Source organism: Microtus oregoni, unplaced genomic scaffold (assembly GCF_018167655.1).
Source record: "Microtus oregoni isolate MIOR12 unplaced genomic scaffold, Mior012 000016F_ref0000370, whole genome shotgun sequence".
Taxonomy (NCBI): domain Eukaryota; kingdom Metazoa; phylum Chordata; class Mammalia; order Rodentia; family Cricetidae; genus Microtus; species Microtus oregoni.
Window position 1 is genome coordinate 39,128,501 of NW_024543075.1, and position 17,052 is coordinate 39,145,552.

Here is a 17,052-nt window from a genome sequence, read left to right on the forward strand (position 1 = left end):
AATTTTTAGGTATACATGTTATTGTTATTGTGACTTTTTGCATGCTGGGTAATCATATTTGCCATATCATACATGTGGAGGTCAGGAAACATCTGTGTGCATTATTTTCTCTTTTTTGACATTGTGTGGGTCCCAGGAATCCAGTTCACATTGTGAGGTCATGTGCAAGGGCTCACTGAACCATATCACTGACCAGACTAGGACCTTGCTCATGTGGGAGGACAGACATGATGAGGAAGAGGCCACTATGTGGCAGGTGGGTACTTAGAGACTGTTCTCCCTGTAGTCAGGAAATTGACCTAGGAGAAGGAAAAGAAAAGTTAATCATGGACTGTCACTGGAGGAGGGTCAGACAGAGTCCAGGGGATGTGAAAGAAGGCAAATTAGCTAAATTTGTCAGAGTTAATATTTGGCTATTAATAGATGAAAATGAGTAAATGATTCCAACAAGATTTATGAGACAATGAACTGGAATTTTGATAAGCTGTATCTGGCCTGTCTAGAGTTAAAAATGGGGAGAAACAGACATAGGTCTCATCTAAGCATTATACTGAAGTGTGATTCTTTATAAGACATTTTATTACCTTAAATCACATAATATGAGAGGTCATTCTGGATGAATAATTCTTTGCAATAAGAACCTGACCAAAGGTTTTAATATGAATCCAGGGATCCAAAGTAACAAACATCATGGCTTGTAAAAAAGTTAAATAAATGTATGGTGGTAAAAATAGAGAGGAGATTTGCTCTATATGACCATAATTGGAAGAAAAAATAGAACCAGTGGTACTTAAATCCATCTTCAGGGTATTAGTATGAATATTTTAGATTCAAATAGAAAATCAAAAGTATGCACAGTTAAGCAATCCTACTTTAGTTATAGTTCAACACTCCATGTATCCACGAATATCTCAACTACTAGAAAGTAGTCACTACTGCAAGATGGTCCAATAAATTGTTAAATTATTCATCTGTTCTTCCATCACAGATAATAAAGTCCAGTCTTCTGAAAAAAATCTCATTAAGAGATGAATTGTTTAACCATTTAGGTTTTCTTCTTCCTGGGATTTAATATCCCTTTAAAAGGAAATGTTAAGGACAACAACTTACCTCTGTTCCTTCAGTCAAATACAGACCAGGCTCACAATGAAGACAAAGATGTCAGGCTTTCATCCTGCTTTAGATACTGTGGACAAAAGTGAAGAGTCAACATTTTTACACAAGTGCTCCACCAACTGGGTAACCAGAGTTCAAACAGATGAGCTAGCTCGTGAAGGGCTTTCCATATTGAAGCTCTTAATAGACATGTTGGTTGCCTCTGTTTAGATTAGCAAATATGAAAAATGGAAATCTTCCATTCAGTCTCTATTCAGATGTTTGTGTTAACTTAAGCTTTCAACATTTGTTTGAAATTACCAAGGATTAAGATTTCTTGGGTCGTACTCTAATATGTATATATTCCATACTTTCTTCATCCATTCTTCCATTGAAGGGCATCTAGGTTGATTCCAGGTTCTGGCTATTACAAACAATGCTGCTATGAACACAGTTGAGCATATACTTTTGTTGTATGATAGGGCATCTCTTGGGTATATTCCCAAGAGTGGTATTGCTGGGTCCAGGAGTAGGTTGATCCCGAATTTCCTGAGAAACTGCCACACTGCTTTCCAAAGTGTTTGCACACCAGCAATGGATGAGTGTACCGCGAGGGGTGCACCCACACACTGAGACAATGGGGGTGATCTATCGGGAACTCACCAAGGCCAGATGGACTGGGTCTGAATAAGCATGGGATAAAACCGGACTCGCTGAACATAGAGGACAATGAGGACTGCTGAGAAGTCAAGAACAATGGCACTGGGTTTTGATCCTACTGCACATACTGGCTTTGGGGGAGCCTAGGCAGTTTGGATGCTCACCTTACTAGACCTAGAAGGATGTGGGAGGTCCTTGGATTTCCCACAGGGCAGGGAACCCTCACTGCTCTTTGGGCTGATGAGGGAGGGGGAATTGATTGGGGGAGGTGGAGAGAAATGGGAGGAGATGGCGGGGAGGAGGCAGAAATCTTTAATAAATAAATTAATTAATTAAAAAAAGATTTCTTGGGTCTATAATAAATGTTTCATTTGGAAAGCCTAAACTATCTTCAATAATGATGTTAACTTATTTGAATTCACATGACTTCCTCCACTTTTTTGCAAGTATTGTATATTACAAGGAATGCAGATAGTGATCAATTTAATAATTGTAATATATCATGATTGCAGTCATTTGCATTTTCCAAAAAACAAATCCTGAAAAAAATCATTTATAAACCTATAAATTATCTGTAACTCTTCTAGGTGAAGAGCTTGTTAGACCAAGTCTTTGCCCAAAGTTTTTACTATGTTGTTCATTTTCATGTTATTGGTTTTTAAGTGTTGTATATGTATAGAATGATATTACTTTATTAGATATTATATATTTTCTCTGAGCATATAAATTATGTCTTAGTTATTCTTCAATTATTGTGAAAAGACATCATGTTTTTACAACACTTATAACAGAAATCATTTATGTGAGACACTGTCAATTTCAGAAATTTAGTACATTTTCACAATGGCTGTGGATATGCCAGCATGCAGAAAGATATAATAGCTAAAAATTCTACATGTGGATCAATAGGCAGCAAGAGAACAGAGGCAAGGGGACTTGCTTGAGCCTTTGAAAGCCCAAATCCCAGTGACAGAGTTCTTCTAACAAGGCCATACCTGCTAATATACTCAGTTTCATGCCAAACCCTGGTGACCAAGTGCTCAAATCTATAGTGGACATTTTCTTTTCTATTTTCTTTTTTAAACAGTCTTTTTTATTTTACATAACAATCCAAGTTCTATCTCCCTCTTTTCCTCCCACTCCTCACTTTTCCCCCACCGTAATCCCCATCCATTCCTCAGAGAGGGTGAGGCTTTCCATGGGGAACAAAGAATATCTGTCATATCACTTAAGGCAGGGCGAAGGCTCTCTTCCCTGTATCTAGGCTGAGCAAGATATTCCTCCACAGGGAATGGGTTCTATCACATTCCACTCCCTGGCCTCCACTGGCCCAAAGCTATATCATAATGCAAAATGCATCCAGTCAAATTTTTAAAATCTGTATAGTCTATCACAGCTTCAACAATGTTTAAAAGTACCAAGTACAAAGTATCTTCTGAGATTCCAGGCAATCGCTTAACTATCTTCATTAATTAAACCAAATAAAAAAGCATACCACATACTTCCAACATATAATATCTCTCAATATACACTACTATTTCAAAAGTTGGGAAAAGGAGCACAGTGAGAACCATTCCAGAAGGTTCAGTCTCAAGTACAGAATGCTGCACTCCAAGTACACTGTAGTATATGAGTTCAGAGTTGGAAGCAAGGTTGAAAAGAGAGATGGTAAAGAATTTTCTGACACTCATAGAAGTTTCTTAAATGCAATTCCATATAAAATCAAAATAAATACTTCCAATGTATAATTATCCAGAATATGCATCACCATTCCAAAAGGGAGGAAAGAGAGCATAGTGAGGAAATACGAGACCAAAGCAAGATCAAAACCAACAGGACAAACTTCAATCTCAAAGTTTGATATCAAAGTAGTCTTCAGATTTCCTAGTCTTATCAGCTTTGTTGACTGAAACTCATGTTTCTCTCTTAGACTGTTTCCACACTAAGTCTGCAGCTTTCATTGGCAGGAATCTTATGTCTCTAAACAAAATTGAGGTTTCAACTTTACAGTTTAACAAAATGGCTTGTCTGGGCCACTATTCAGGGACATCCCTGAGACATATATGGCCTCATCGGTTTTCCTAAGCATGGAAGGATATTCTGCAGGTCCTTTCTTGTATCTTTTATTCTAAAGACAGAAACACTTGGCTGAAGCTGCCAAGGTCTGCTGCTTCCTAGGGCTGGAACTTTCCCCTTGGTCAAATTCAGTTGCACCAGTTTTCTGTTTCCTATTGTTTCCTTCACTTCTTGAGCTTGACTTTAAATCCTTTCCACAATTTTAAATTTACCTGGATGGGACCTTGTCCTGAGGGCATAAATCTCTTCATTCTATTTAACATCTGGCTTTCCTTTAAACTTTTTATCTCTCTCTCTCTTTTTTTTGCAATGAACTTGGAACCATTATTCTTCCTGCTTTTCTTTTCCCCTCAAGCCATACATGTTATAATTTTCTATATGCATTTTGCTCCTTTTCATTATAAATCTACATAAGAGTGAATTATAGTAACCATAGGATGAATCAGTACTGGGCTCTCTTGAAATGTCCTCTGCCTATACCAATAATCCCAAACTTTTTAAGTTATTCTCAGGCAGATATTTTGGAAAAGGTCAAAAAGCAGCCACTTTGTTTGTCAAAATATCACCACAATAGTCTCTAGAAAATTTACTAATATTATTCTCCTCTGAAATCTCCTGAATCATAATCTATGTTGCTCTCACCACCACTGTCTTCTATGCTTTCACTCATATGGCTCATTAAGTACTACTTAAGCAATCATTGCTTTTCTAATCAAAAGTTCCAGCATCCACATTCTGCCAACAACCAGTACAATCAGGCACATCACAGCATTACTCCATTCCTGGAACCAACTTCTGTCTTAAACAGAGTTCTATTGCTGTGAAGAGATACTATGACCTTGGAACATCTTATGAAAGAAAATTTTCAACTGGGGGTGGCTTACAGTTTGGGAAATTTTGTGCATTGTCTTCACAACAGCGAGAATGTTTACCCACAGGCAAGCATGATAGCAGAGAGTTGTACATCCAAATCCTGAAGACAGCAAGAAGAGTGAGCTATTGGGCCTACCTTGGTTTTTCAAACCTCAACATCCACCCTTAGTGACACTCTTAGTACACAAGACCAGATCTTCTGTTCCTTTCAAATAGTGCCAATTGCTGGGACTAAACATTCAGATACATAAACCTATAGGGAGGCATTCTTATACAAACAACCACCTTCCACTCACTGGGCTTGTATCCACATCATAACTCAAACATTATATTCTTGTTCTTTTCATTTTGTCTTTCAACGGATCATAAATTTTTACTTTCAATGGAGTTGCATGGTGATAGTCAGTTTTCTGTCACTGTGACTAAATCTCTGTAAAAATCAAATTAAAGGAGAAAGACTTGATTTTACTCAGAGTATCTGAGAATTCAGTCCATGATCAGCTCATTCCCTTACCTGGTTCTGTGATAAAGCATATCACCACAGTGCAAATGTAGGACAGAGTAAGATAATCACTTCATTGTAAACAAAATACGTAGACCGACAAATAGACAAAAAACAGAATACACAATCCAGAGGCTTGCTTCTGTATAACCTACTTCATCCAAATAGGCAGTACCTCCTAATGTTTATTAGGAGCACCAAATGGATACTAAGTCCTAACATGTCCTTTTGGAATGAAAGTTTAGATATGAATTGAAATGCTGACCAATCAATACATTATTTCATTTGGCTTATACCTAAAACATTCTCCCAAGGGAGAAGTAGGGTAGGTACCCAGCCAGTAGAGGAGTTTGGGCTGGTAGGTGGTAACTAAGGAGGAAGGGAGTGCCATAAAGGAACTTGAAAGGGCTTAGACCCATAGGAGAACATGGGGTGACCAAGAGAAAGATAAGGGCAATGGGGAGAAGGGAGGGCTCAGATAACCTGAATTCAATGGAAAGCTTGATTATTGTTGTTTGGTGAGTCCACTGGCCCTCTACACCTTTCCCAAGGATTGTGGGTGGTAAGGGATGTGGAACTTCCAGGAGATGTTGGGAGCTTCTGATGTGAGCTCCATGACCCTGGATGTGAAGGCTGGCCCATTGTTCATTTGGATGGTCTGTAGAATGCCAAACCAAGGAATGATGTAGTCTAGTAGTACCTGAGCCACCACATCTGCTGTTTCCATGGAGGCCAGAAACGTTTCTATCCATCCTGTAAAAGTGTTCACAAGTGTTAGGAGATAATAGAGGTTTTTTATGACGAAGCATATGAGTGAAATCAGCCCACATTTTTTACGTGGTTGATGCCCATGAAGCTGATGCAGAGACTGACATATATGGACAACCCCTGTGGATTGGCCTTGGCACACACCTTTCAGGAGTAAACCTCTGAAATATGAGCTCGAAGATGGTTGAGGTCAAAGAGGGACTTTAAGAAATGGTATATAACTTTGGGGACTATGCATAAGGTCTGGTGGATATCTGAAATGATCGACAATGTCTGGTCTTCAGGAAAGATGAGACAGTTATTTAAGCAGAACCATCCATCTTTTGTTTTTTTGGCCCCCTCTTTAATGAGTTCATCTCTCTCTTCTGGTTGATAACAGGGATGATAGGAGGGAGTCCAAAAAATGTGTTCTGTTAAATCAGAGGAGCTGTAGGCCAGGTGCTGGGACCACTGAGTCAGCTTTGGCATTGCCTAATGCCACTGGATCCTTGGAGAATTGTTGTCCCCAACAGTGAATTATGACTACTTCTGCAGGGAGCTGGAGGGCTTCCAAGAGATTGGCTATAAGGGGTCCAATAACTATGAAAGTATTCTTGGTAGTAAGGAAGCCCCTTTCTTTCCAAGCTACAGAATAGGTATGGGCTATTAAGAAGGCGTATTTGGAGTCAGTATAGATATTGGCTATCTGGAGTGCTCTAGTCAAGTCAATTAATTGGCCTTTTGTGAAGAGGTTCCCATTGGCAGGCAGGTCGCTTTAACTGTTTTATTGGGAGTGACCACTGCATATGCTGTCTGGCGGTTTCCTCATTTGTCTCTAAGGGAACTTACATTAGCAAACAGGGTGAATTGAGGATTTCTAAGTGGTTGATCTAAAAGTCTGGGCCAAGGTGAGCATAGGCCTCTGGGCAAGAATTAGAGGAAGTATCAGAGTGGGGAGGGAACAGGAAGGAGGTCTGCAGGGTTTAGGGCAGGACTAGAGGCCAAGGTAATTTGGGGTTTTCTAGAAACAGTGAGTAAATGACTTGGACTCATGAAGGCCCAAGGAAGGAGAGAGAATGACTTAGAAGGTCTGAGAGGCAGTGGGTGGAATATACCATGACTGGCCTGGACAGGGTGATCTTGAAAGCCTCCCGTGTGAGTTCAGTTGCTGCTGCTGGAGCTCTCAAGCATGTCTGCCATTCACAGATGGTTAGGTCCAGCTGTTTGGGCAAAAAGGTGACAGCCTGATTCAAAGGCCCAACCAGTTGTGTTAGAACTCCAGTGACCACTCCTAACTGTTCATCTGTATAAAGGTGGTAAGATCTTGTCGGGCATGGAAGAACAAAAGCAGGAACTGTTACAAGGACATCTTGTATCAGAGAGAAGTTAAGGGAGATGATGGCCATGTGAGTAACAGGCCCCTTGAGGGTCTATCTGGCTGCCTGGTACAGAGGCTTGACAATAATGGCAAAGTTAGGGATCCAATGACAAAAGAATCCCATCAAGCCCAAAAATGAGAGATTCTGAGTCACTGTGGTTGGGGGCTGTAAATCCTGCTATGGCCTCTTAATAATTTCTTAAAATTCACACATATACATTATAGATGGTAATAAATTTCATAAAAATATTTTAATTCAAGTATATCACATAGTTTGCCTATATTCAAAAGGTTTCATATTAGGAGTTCAAAGGGCTCTGTTTTTTATATATTTATTAGAAAAGTTACTAATGTCATATACAGACAAACAGACAGCAATACAGCAAAGATGCTAAGCCAGTATCAGGCAAACAAGACAAAAAGAATATCCCTTCTCATACACTTAAGAGAAAGAAGTAGGTTCTATGCCAGTGACTGATTGGCAGTCCATAATGAATGCATGCAGTCAGACTGTCTAATGGTTGCAGGGAGTCTGTCTCTCAGAGACATGTGCTAAACTCTTATATGGTTGTGATTAAGAGCAAAAATATAGAAGAAACAAGTTAATAGAATAGCTTTACAAAATGGTGGGGCTCTGCCTAATATGTTTATACTCTATAACATTCCTTCGCACCTCCCATCTCTTTGTCCCATTCATTCTCAACACAGTTTTTCTAAGTTTATTATTGCTAGTTATGTGCACCCATGGTTTGCCAGCATGAATGTTTGTGCACAGCATGCATGCCTGGTGGTTGTGGAGGCCAGAAGGCACATGGTCCACTAAAACTGTCATTACAGATAAATGTATGCTGCCATGTGGTTACTAGTAGCCAACGGCAGGTCTTCTGTAAGACCAAGTACTCTTAACCCCTGAGTCATCTCTCTAGGTCATTCACACAGTCTGCTTCTGTTTTAACATCATATAAGCTATATACTTACATATAAATGATCTCATCATCTATGTAACATGAAAATGCCATGAAAAGAATCAAATGTTGGGACCAATTACCTGTTCCAGTATCAGAAATCTCCACTGGAACAGGTACAGGGGTGCAGTAGCTGAGCAAGTGAGCAAGGAAGGGCCAGAGACTACTGAGGGTCCAGACGTGAATCTGGGAGCTTCAAGGGAGTAGACCTAAGCCAGGACCTCTGCCAGTCTGAGCATGAATCTGGGACCTCTAAGGGAGTTGACAGGAACCAGAGATTTCTGCAGGTCCAGACGTGAGTCTGGGACCTCAGAAGGAGTAGGCCTGAGCTCTGTGGATCCTGGTATTTGTCTGGGACATCAAAGGGAATAGGCAGGAACCTGGAACCTCTGAGGGTCTGGAGTGTGAGTCTGGGACCTCTGAGGGAGTAAGCCTGAGCCAGGTTCTCTGTGGTTCTGGGCGTACCTAGAACTCTGAGCTTGGGAACTCTGAGGCACTAGACCAGAACCAAAAACCTTTGTAGAACCAACTCCAAGCCAGGGAGTTCTGCAGGAAAGGGATCCAGACCAGGATTTGCAGAAGCAGGTCAAGGCCTGTAACCTAGGCCAAAGTCAACCTGAGGCATGGAACTCCACCTTGAGCAACAAATTGAACAGAAGTGGAACTGAACCAGCTACCTAGGACAGAGTGGGACTAAGGAGGAAAGCTCCACTAGAGCAGAAGCCAGACGCCAATCCAGTCCCCGGACACCGGCAGATCAGGATTAAGCCAGCAACCAGATCCAGAGTCAGCGATCTCCGCTGGAACAGGTACAGGGGAGTAACTGCCGAGTAAGTGAGCCAGAGCCAGAGACTACTGAGAGTCCAGACATGAATCTGGGATCTTCAAGGGAGTAGACCTAAGCCAGGACACCTGTGGGTCAGAGCTTGAGTCTAGGGCCTCCCAGGAACTAGGCCTGAGCCAGGAACCTGCCAGTCTGGGCATGAATCTGTGACCTCTGAGGGAGTAGGCAGGAACCAGAGATCTCTGAGGGACCAGGCGTAAGTCTGGGACCTCAGAAGGAGTAGGCCTGAGCCAGGACTTCTGTGGGTCTGGGAATTGGTCTGGGACATCAAAGGGAATAGGCAGGAACCTAAAACCTCTGCTGGTCTGAATGTGAGTCTGGGACTTCTGAGGGAGTAATCCTGAGCCAGGTCCTCTCTGGTTCTGGGCACACCCGAGCTTGGGATCTCTGAGACAGTAGACCAGAGCCAAAAACCTTTGTAGAACCAACTCCAAGCCAGGGACTTCTACAGGAGGGAATCCAGACCCGGATTTACAGAAACAGTTCAAAGCTAGTAACCTAGACAAAGTAGACCTGAGACAGCAAACTCAAAGTAAACGAAACAAAGCACAGGAGCACTGAGCTACCTCCAGGAGCACAAAATAACCAACAGGGTAACTAGAACTGTTGCACTGACTGTACCACAAGGGCACAATCATCTGAGCTTTGGATTCTTTGGCACCTAGAAGATTATTCAACAAAATCTCAGACAACCCCAACCATATCTATTAGAGGAAAAGATGAGTAGAAAAAGTAAGAACACATGCAATACCACAATGAGCAACACAACACCAGTAAAACCTAAAGACCTTAAAACAGCAAGACCTGAACAACCAAATATAGAAGAAGCAGAAGAAAATGACTAAAAAAATAACTTCAAGAGAATGTTTGAAACTCTTAAAGAGGAAATGAAAAATTCCCTTAAGGAAATGGAGGAAAAGACAAACAAAAATTAGAAGACATCAGCAAATTCCTTAAAGGAAACCAAGAAAAAGAAATCAATCATATGGACTCCGAGGACTCCCCATGGCCCTGTGCGCGCTCACTAGTGCTCTGCGCTCTCTGAGCCTGGCATCCCTGGTCATTACCGCCCTGAATCCAACTCTGCTCCCGGCTGCCCAGACGCTGAGCAATGCCCTTCAGCAGCCCTCGGCCGTGTCATTGCCCTCTCAGCGCTCGGTGCATACATCTGTGGATCTTAATGCCAAGTTTGTGTCCTGGAAAAGTCGTACCAAGTACACAGTCAAACCTGTGAAGATGAGGAAGTCTGGGGGTCGAGACCATACAGGCCGCATCCGAGTACATGGTATTGGTGGGGGCCACAAACAAAATTACAGAATGATTGACTTCCTGCGGTTCCAGCCAGAGAAAAGAGAGCAAGCCAGAACCCTTTGAGGAGAAGGTTGTCGTCGTCCGCTACGATCCATGCAGGTCTGCAGACATAGCCCTGGTAGCTGGGGGCAGCCGGAAACGCTGGATCATTGCCACAGAAAACATGAAGGCAGGAGATACAATCCTGAACTCTAACCACATAGGCAGAATGGCAGTGGCAGCTCAGGAGGGCAATGCGTATCCTCTTGGGGCATTGCCTGTGGGGACCCTCAACAATGTGGAAAATGAGCCTGGCCGAGGAGCACAGTATATCCGAGCTGCAGGGACGTGTGGTGTGCTGCTTCGGAAGGTGAATGGAACAGCCATTATCCAGCTGCCCTCGAAGAGGCAAATGCAGGTGCTGGAGACATGCATTGCAACTGTAGGCCGAGTTTCCAACGTTAATCATAACCAGCGGATCATCCGCAAGGCAGGACGGAATCGCTGGCTGGGCAAGAGGCCTAACAGTGGGCTATGGCAACGCAAGGGAGGCTGGGCTGGCCGAAAGATTCGGCCACTGGCCCCAGTGAAGAGCTACGTGAAGCTGCCCTCTGTCGCTGCCCAAAGCTGACACCCCTGGACTCTAATAAAATGCCCCTTGTTTAAAAAAAAAAGAAATCAAACATATGAAAGACACTATTCAAGGTTTAAAAACTGAAATAGAGACAATAAAGCAAACACAACCGAGGGAATTATAGAAACAGAAATCATGAGAAAACAAACAGGAACCACAATTGCAAGCATGAACAGCAGAGTACAAGAGATGGAAGACTCTCAAGTGCTGAAGGTAAAATACAGGAAATAGACTCATCAGTTAAAGCAAATATTAAATCCAACAAAAGCTTAACCCAAAACATCCAGGAAATATGAGATACCATGAAAAAGCCAAATCTAAGAATAATAGGTATAAAAGAAGGAGGAGTTCAACTCAAAAGCAAAAAATATATACTTAACAAAATCATAGAAGAAAACTTTCTCAAACTAAAGAAAGATATGCCTGTGAAGCTTACAGAACATGAAATAAACTGGATCCAAATAAAACGTCTTTTTGCCACACAATAATCAAAACACTAAACATACAGAGTAAAGGGAGAACATTAAGAGCTGCAAAGAAAAAAGGCAAGTAACATAGCAGACCTATCAGAATTACACCTGACTTTTCATTGGAGATAATGAAAGCCAGAAGGTTGTGGTCAAGCATTATGCAGACATAAAAAGACCATAGATGTCAGCCCAGACTACTATACCAAGCAAAACTTTCAATCACCATAGAAGGACAAAACAAGATATTCTATGACAAAACTAAATTTCACCGATACCTAGACACCAACCCAGCACTACACAAAAACTAGAAGAAAACGCAAACCCAAGGAAGCTGGCTATACCAACAAAAACACAGACAATTGATGATCTCATAGCAGCAAACCCCAAAGAAGGGGAAAACGCATAAATTAACATCACCAACAATGAAAATAAATTAACAGGAGATAGCAATCACTGGTCAGTAATATCCCGTAATGTAAATGGACTCAACTCACCTATAAAAAGTCAAAGGCTAACAGATTGGATACAAAAATAGAATCCATCCTTCTTCTGCATTCAAGAAACACATCTCAACCTCAAAGACAGACATTGTCTCAGAGTAAAGGGTTGGGAAAAATATACTAATCAAATGGACCTAAGAAACAAGCAGATGTAGTTATTCTAATATCTAACAAAATAGACCTAAATTAAAATCAGTCAAAAGAGACAAAGAAGGTCATTTCATATTAATCACAGGAAAAATCCATCCAGAGGAAATCTCAATACTGAACATCTATGCCCCAAATACAAGGGCACCCTCACATGTAAAAGAAACACTTCTAAGGCTTAAATCATACATTAAACTTCCCACACTAATAGTGGGAGACTTCAACACTTCCTCCTCACCACTGGACAGGTCAGTCAGACAAAAAATGAACAGAGAAAATAAGAGAACTAACAGATGTTATGATTCAAATGACTTAACAGACATCTACAGAATATTCCATCCAAACATACAAATATATACCTTACTCAGCACAATGAAAGCAGTGTTAAGTGGAAAGTTCATAGCCCTAAATACCTACATAAAGAAGCTGGAAAAATCCCACACTAGTGAATTAACAGAACATTTAAAAACTTTAGAACAAAAGAAGCAAACTCATCTAAGAGAACTAGACAGCAGGAAATATTCAAATTGAGAGCTGAAATCAACAAAATAGAAACAAAGAAAACAATATAAAAAAATCAATGAGACAAAGAGTTGGTTCTTCAAGAAAATCAACAAAATAAATGAAACTTTATCCAAACTAACCAAAAGGCAGAGAAGAATATCTAAAATCAGAAATGGAAAGGGGGACATAACAACAGACATGGAGGAAATACAGAGAATCATCAGGTCATATTTCCAAAACCTGTACTCCACAAAATTGGAAAACATAAAGGAAAAGGACAACTTTCTGGATAAATCTCATTTACCAAAATTAAATAAAGACCAGATATGCAAATTAAGCAGACATATAACTGCTAAAAAAATAGAAACAGTCATCAAAATTCTCACAACCAAAAAAGCCCAAGACCAGATGGTTTCAGCTCAAAATTCTACAAGACTTTCAAAGAAGAATTAATAATAATACTTGTCAAATTATTCTACACAATAGAAACAAAAGGAACAATTCCAAACTCTTTTTATGATGCTACAATTACCCTGATAACCAAACCACAAAAAGATATTACTAAGAAGGAGAATTTGCAGACAAATATCACTCATGAACATTGATGCAAAAGTACTAAATAAAACACTGGCAAATTGAATTCAAGAAAATATCAGAACCATCATCCACCATGATCAAGTCGGCTTCATCCCAGAGATACAGGGATGGTTCAACATACAAAAATCTTTCAATGTAATCCACCATATAAACAAAATGAAAAACAAAAACCACTTGATCACCTCATTAGATGCCAAAAAAGTTTTCTACAAAATACAACATCCCTTCATGATAAAGGTCATGGAGAGAGCAGGAATACAAGGAACATACCTAAACACAATAAGGGCAATGTACACGAACTAAATGGAGAGAAACTGCCAGCGATCCCACTGAAATCAGGAACAAGACAAGGTTGTCCACTGTCTCCGTATCCATTCAATATAGTTTTGAGGTTCTAGCTTGAGCAATAAGACAACATAAGGAGAACAAGAGGATACAAATTGGAAAAGAAGAAGTGAAACTCTCACTATTTGCTGATGATATCATAGTTTACAAAAGCGATCCCAAAAATTCTATCAAAGAACTTCTACAACACATAAACACTTTCATTAATGTAGCAGGATACAAGATTAACTCAAAAAAAAATCAGTAGCTCTCCTGTACACAGACGATTAAAGGGCTGTGGAAGAAATCAGAGAAACATCACCCTTCATAATAGCCACAAATAGCATAAAATATCTCAGAGTATCTCTAACCAAGGAAGTGGAAGACTTGTATGACAAGAACATTATATCTTTGAAGAAAGAAATTGAAGAAGACACAAGAAAGTGGAAAGATCTCCCATGCTCTTGGATAGTCGGAATTAACATAGTAAAAATGGCAATCTTAACAAAAGCAATCTACAGATTGAACACAAAGCCCATCAAAATCCCAGCAAAATTCTTCACAGACCTCAAAAGAACAGTACTCAACTTCATATGGAAAATGAAAAATAAAAAACCCAGGATAGCAAAAACAATCCTGTACAATAAAATACTTCTGGATGCATCACAATCCCTGACTTCAAACTCTACTACAGAGCTACAGTACTGAAAACAGCCTGGTATTGGCATAAAAACAGACAGGAGGACTAATGTACCCTAATAGAAGCCCTAGATATTATTTCAAACACCAAATTTTTGACAAAGAAGCAAAAATATCAAGTGGAAAAAAAAGAAAGCATATATAATAAATGGTGCTGGCATAACTGGATATCAACCTTTAGAAGAATGAAAATAGACCCATATCTATCACCATGCACAAAACTCAAGTCCAAATGGATCAAAGACCTCAACATAAAGCCAGCCACATTGAACCTTAGATAAGAGAAAGTGGGACGTACACTTGAATGCATTGGCACAGAAGACCACTTCCTAGATATAACCCAAGCAGCACAGACACTGAGAGAAACAATTAGTAAATGGGACATCCTGAAACTGAAAAGCTTTTGCAAAGCAAAGGACACTATCAACAAGACAAAATGACAACCTGCAGAATGGAAAAAGATTTTCAACAACTCCACATCAGACGGAGGTATAATCTCCAAAATATACAAAGAACTCAAGAAATTAATCATTAAAAGAACAAATAATTCAATAAAAAATAGAGTACAGATCTAAACAGAGAGCCTTCAACAGTGGAATGCCCGAAAGACACTTAAGGAAAAATGTTCAATAGCCTTAGTCATCAGAGAAATGCAAATCAAAACAACTCTGAGATTCCATCTTAAACCTGTAAGAATGGCCAAGATCCAAAACTCTGATGACAACTTACGCTGGAGGGATTGTGGGGAAAAGGGAACACTTCTGCATTGCTGGTAGGAATACAAACTAGTACATCCCCTTTGGATGTCAGGGTGGCAATTTCTCAGAAAACTAGGAAACGACCTTCCTCAAGACCCAGTTATAGCACTTTTGGGTATATATTCAAAGGATACACAATGGTGCCACAAGAACATATGCTCAACTATGTTCATTGCAGCATTGTTTGTCATAGCCAGAACCTGGAAACAACCTAAATGCCCCTTGACTGAAGAATGGATAAGGAAAATGTGGTACATTTACACAATGGAGTACTGCACAGCAGAAAAAAAAATAACGACAGCTTGAATTTTGCAGAAAAATATAACAACAGCTAGAAAACATTATTTTGAGTGAGGTAACCCAGACACAGAAAGACATTTATCACAATTTATCACATGTACTTACTCATAGATGGTTTTTAAACATAAAGCAAAGAAAGCCAGCCTACAAACCATAGTCACAGAGAACATAGACAACAATGAGAACACTAAGAGAGACTTGCATAGATCTAATCTACATGGGAAGTAGAGAAAGAGAAGATCTACTGAGTAAATTGGGAGCATGGAGACCTTGGGGGAAGTTTGAAGCGGGGAGGGGAGAATTAGGGAGAAAAATGTAGAGCTCAATAAAAATCAATAAAAAAATGAAATCAAATGTTGCATTTATCATAGCCTGGTATATTTTATTTAATATGATTCTTTCTTTCTTTTTTTGTTTTTTTTTTTTGAGACAGGGTTTCTCTGTGGCTTTGGAGCCTGTCCTGGAATTAGCTCTGTAGACCAGGCTGGTCTCGAATTCACAGAGATCCACCTGCTTCTGCCTCCCGAGTGCTGGGATTAAAGGCATGCACCACCATCGCCCGGCTTTATTCATCCATTTTCCAGCAAATGATTTAATTATTTTGACAGAATAAAACATAAAGTACATATATTTTATATTTTTGGTTTTGTTAATATATTTATTTATTCATTTTTCAACCCAGCTACAGTTTCTCCTTCCTCTTTTCCTCCCATTTCCTCCCTCCTCTCCCCTCTCTTTTCAGCTCCAGTCCACTCCTCCTCCATTTCTGTTCAGGAAAGGGCAAGTCTTCCACGGATAGCAACAACACATGGCATATCAAGATACCCCATGTATTAAGATGACCAAGTGTGAGAAGTAGGGTCCCAATGCCAGTAAAACAGTTTTATTCCATATTTTTATTATTCATTCATTTATTGTGAATGAAATATTTTTTTATCAATTTCTTTCTTTTCAAGTTCATTATTGGTATTTGGAAACATCGTGATACTTTTACTATTTATATTGTATACTAATAGTGTGATGAAAGTGTTTTATCATGGAAGTTTTAGAATATCTAATGTATAGGATCACATCATCCTAAAATGGTAGTAATTGGATTTTTTTTCCTTATTTGTTCACCTTTGTTTATTTCTGATTCCTAGATAATCTACCTAAGACCTTAAGGACTGTATGATTAAGAGGTCAGAAAATGGACTTCCTTGTCTCAACCCTGATTTTAAAGTAAGTACTCTGAATTTTTCCTCATTGATATAGTGTTGAATATATGTTTGTCAGAGGTGCCCTGTAGTATGTTGCAATGTGTTCCAAACTTTCAAACCTATCTAGTGTACAAGCTTTGTTATTCTATCTTGGCATTCATTCACTCTTTTAGTTTCCCACTGAATATTTAATATTAATATCAAGATTTATTTTGGGGTTAATCCCATTAAACCACCCAGGGTACAGAAAGATTCACAATGGCAGGCAAAACCTGGATAATTGGATCTGAGGGTAAACAGAATAAATCAACTCCTGTACGTTACCACTACATGCTCTTTATTCCTTCTTGAGAAGAAACAGGGAGAAGAACAAGGGGTGTCTCCATGAGGTTTCTAGTCTTTACAAACATAGTTGAAAAATTCCATAGACCAAGACAATGATAATATGCATATTAAGGTCACAAAAAGGGCAGTCACAAAACAGCACTCT

At 39.8% G+C, this 17,052-nt stretch overlaps 1 pseudogene; it reads left to right on the forward strand.

The window, feature by feature from the left end:
- Nucleotides 1-10,145: 10,145 nt before the first annotated feature.
- On the forward strand, nt 10,146-11,142 carry LOC121458127 (annotated as a pseudogene).
- Nucleotides 11,143-17,052: the final 5,910 nt, after the last annotated feature.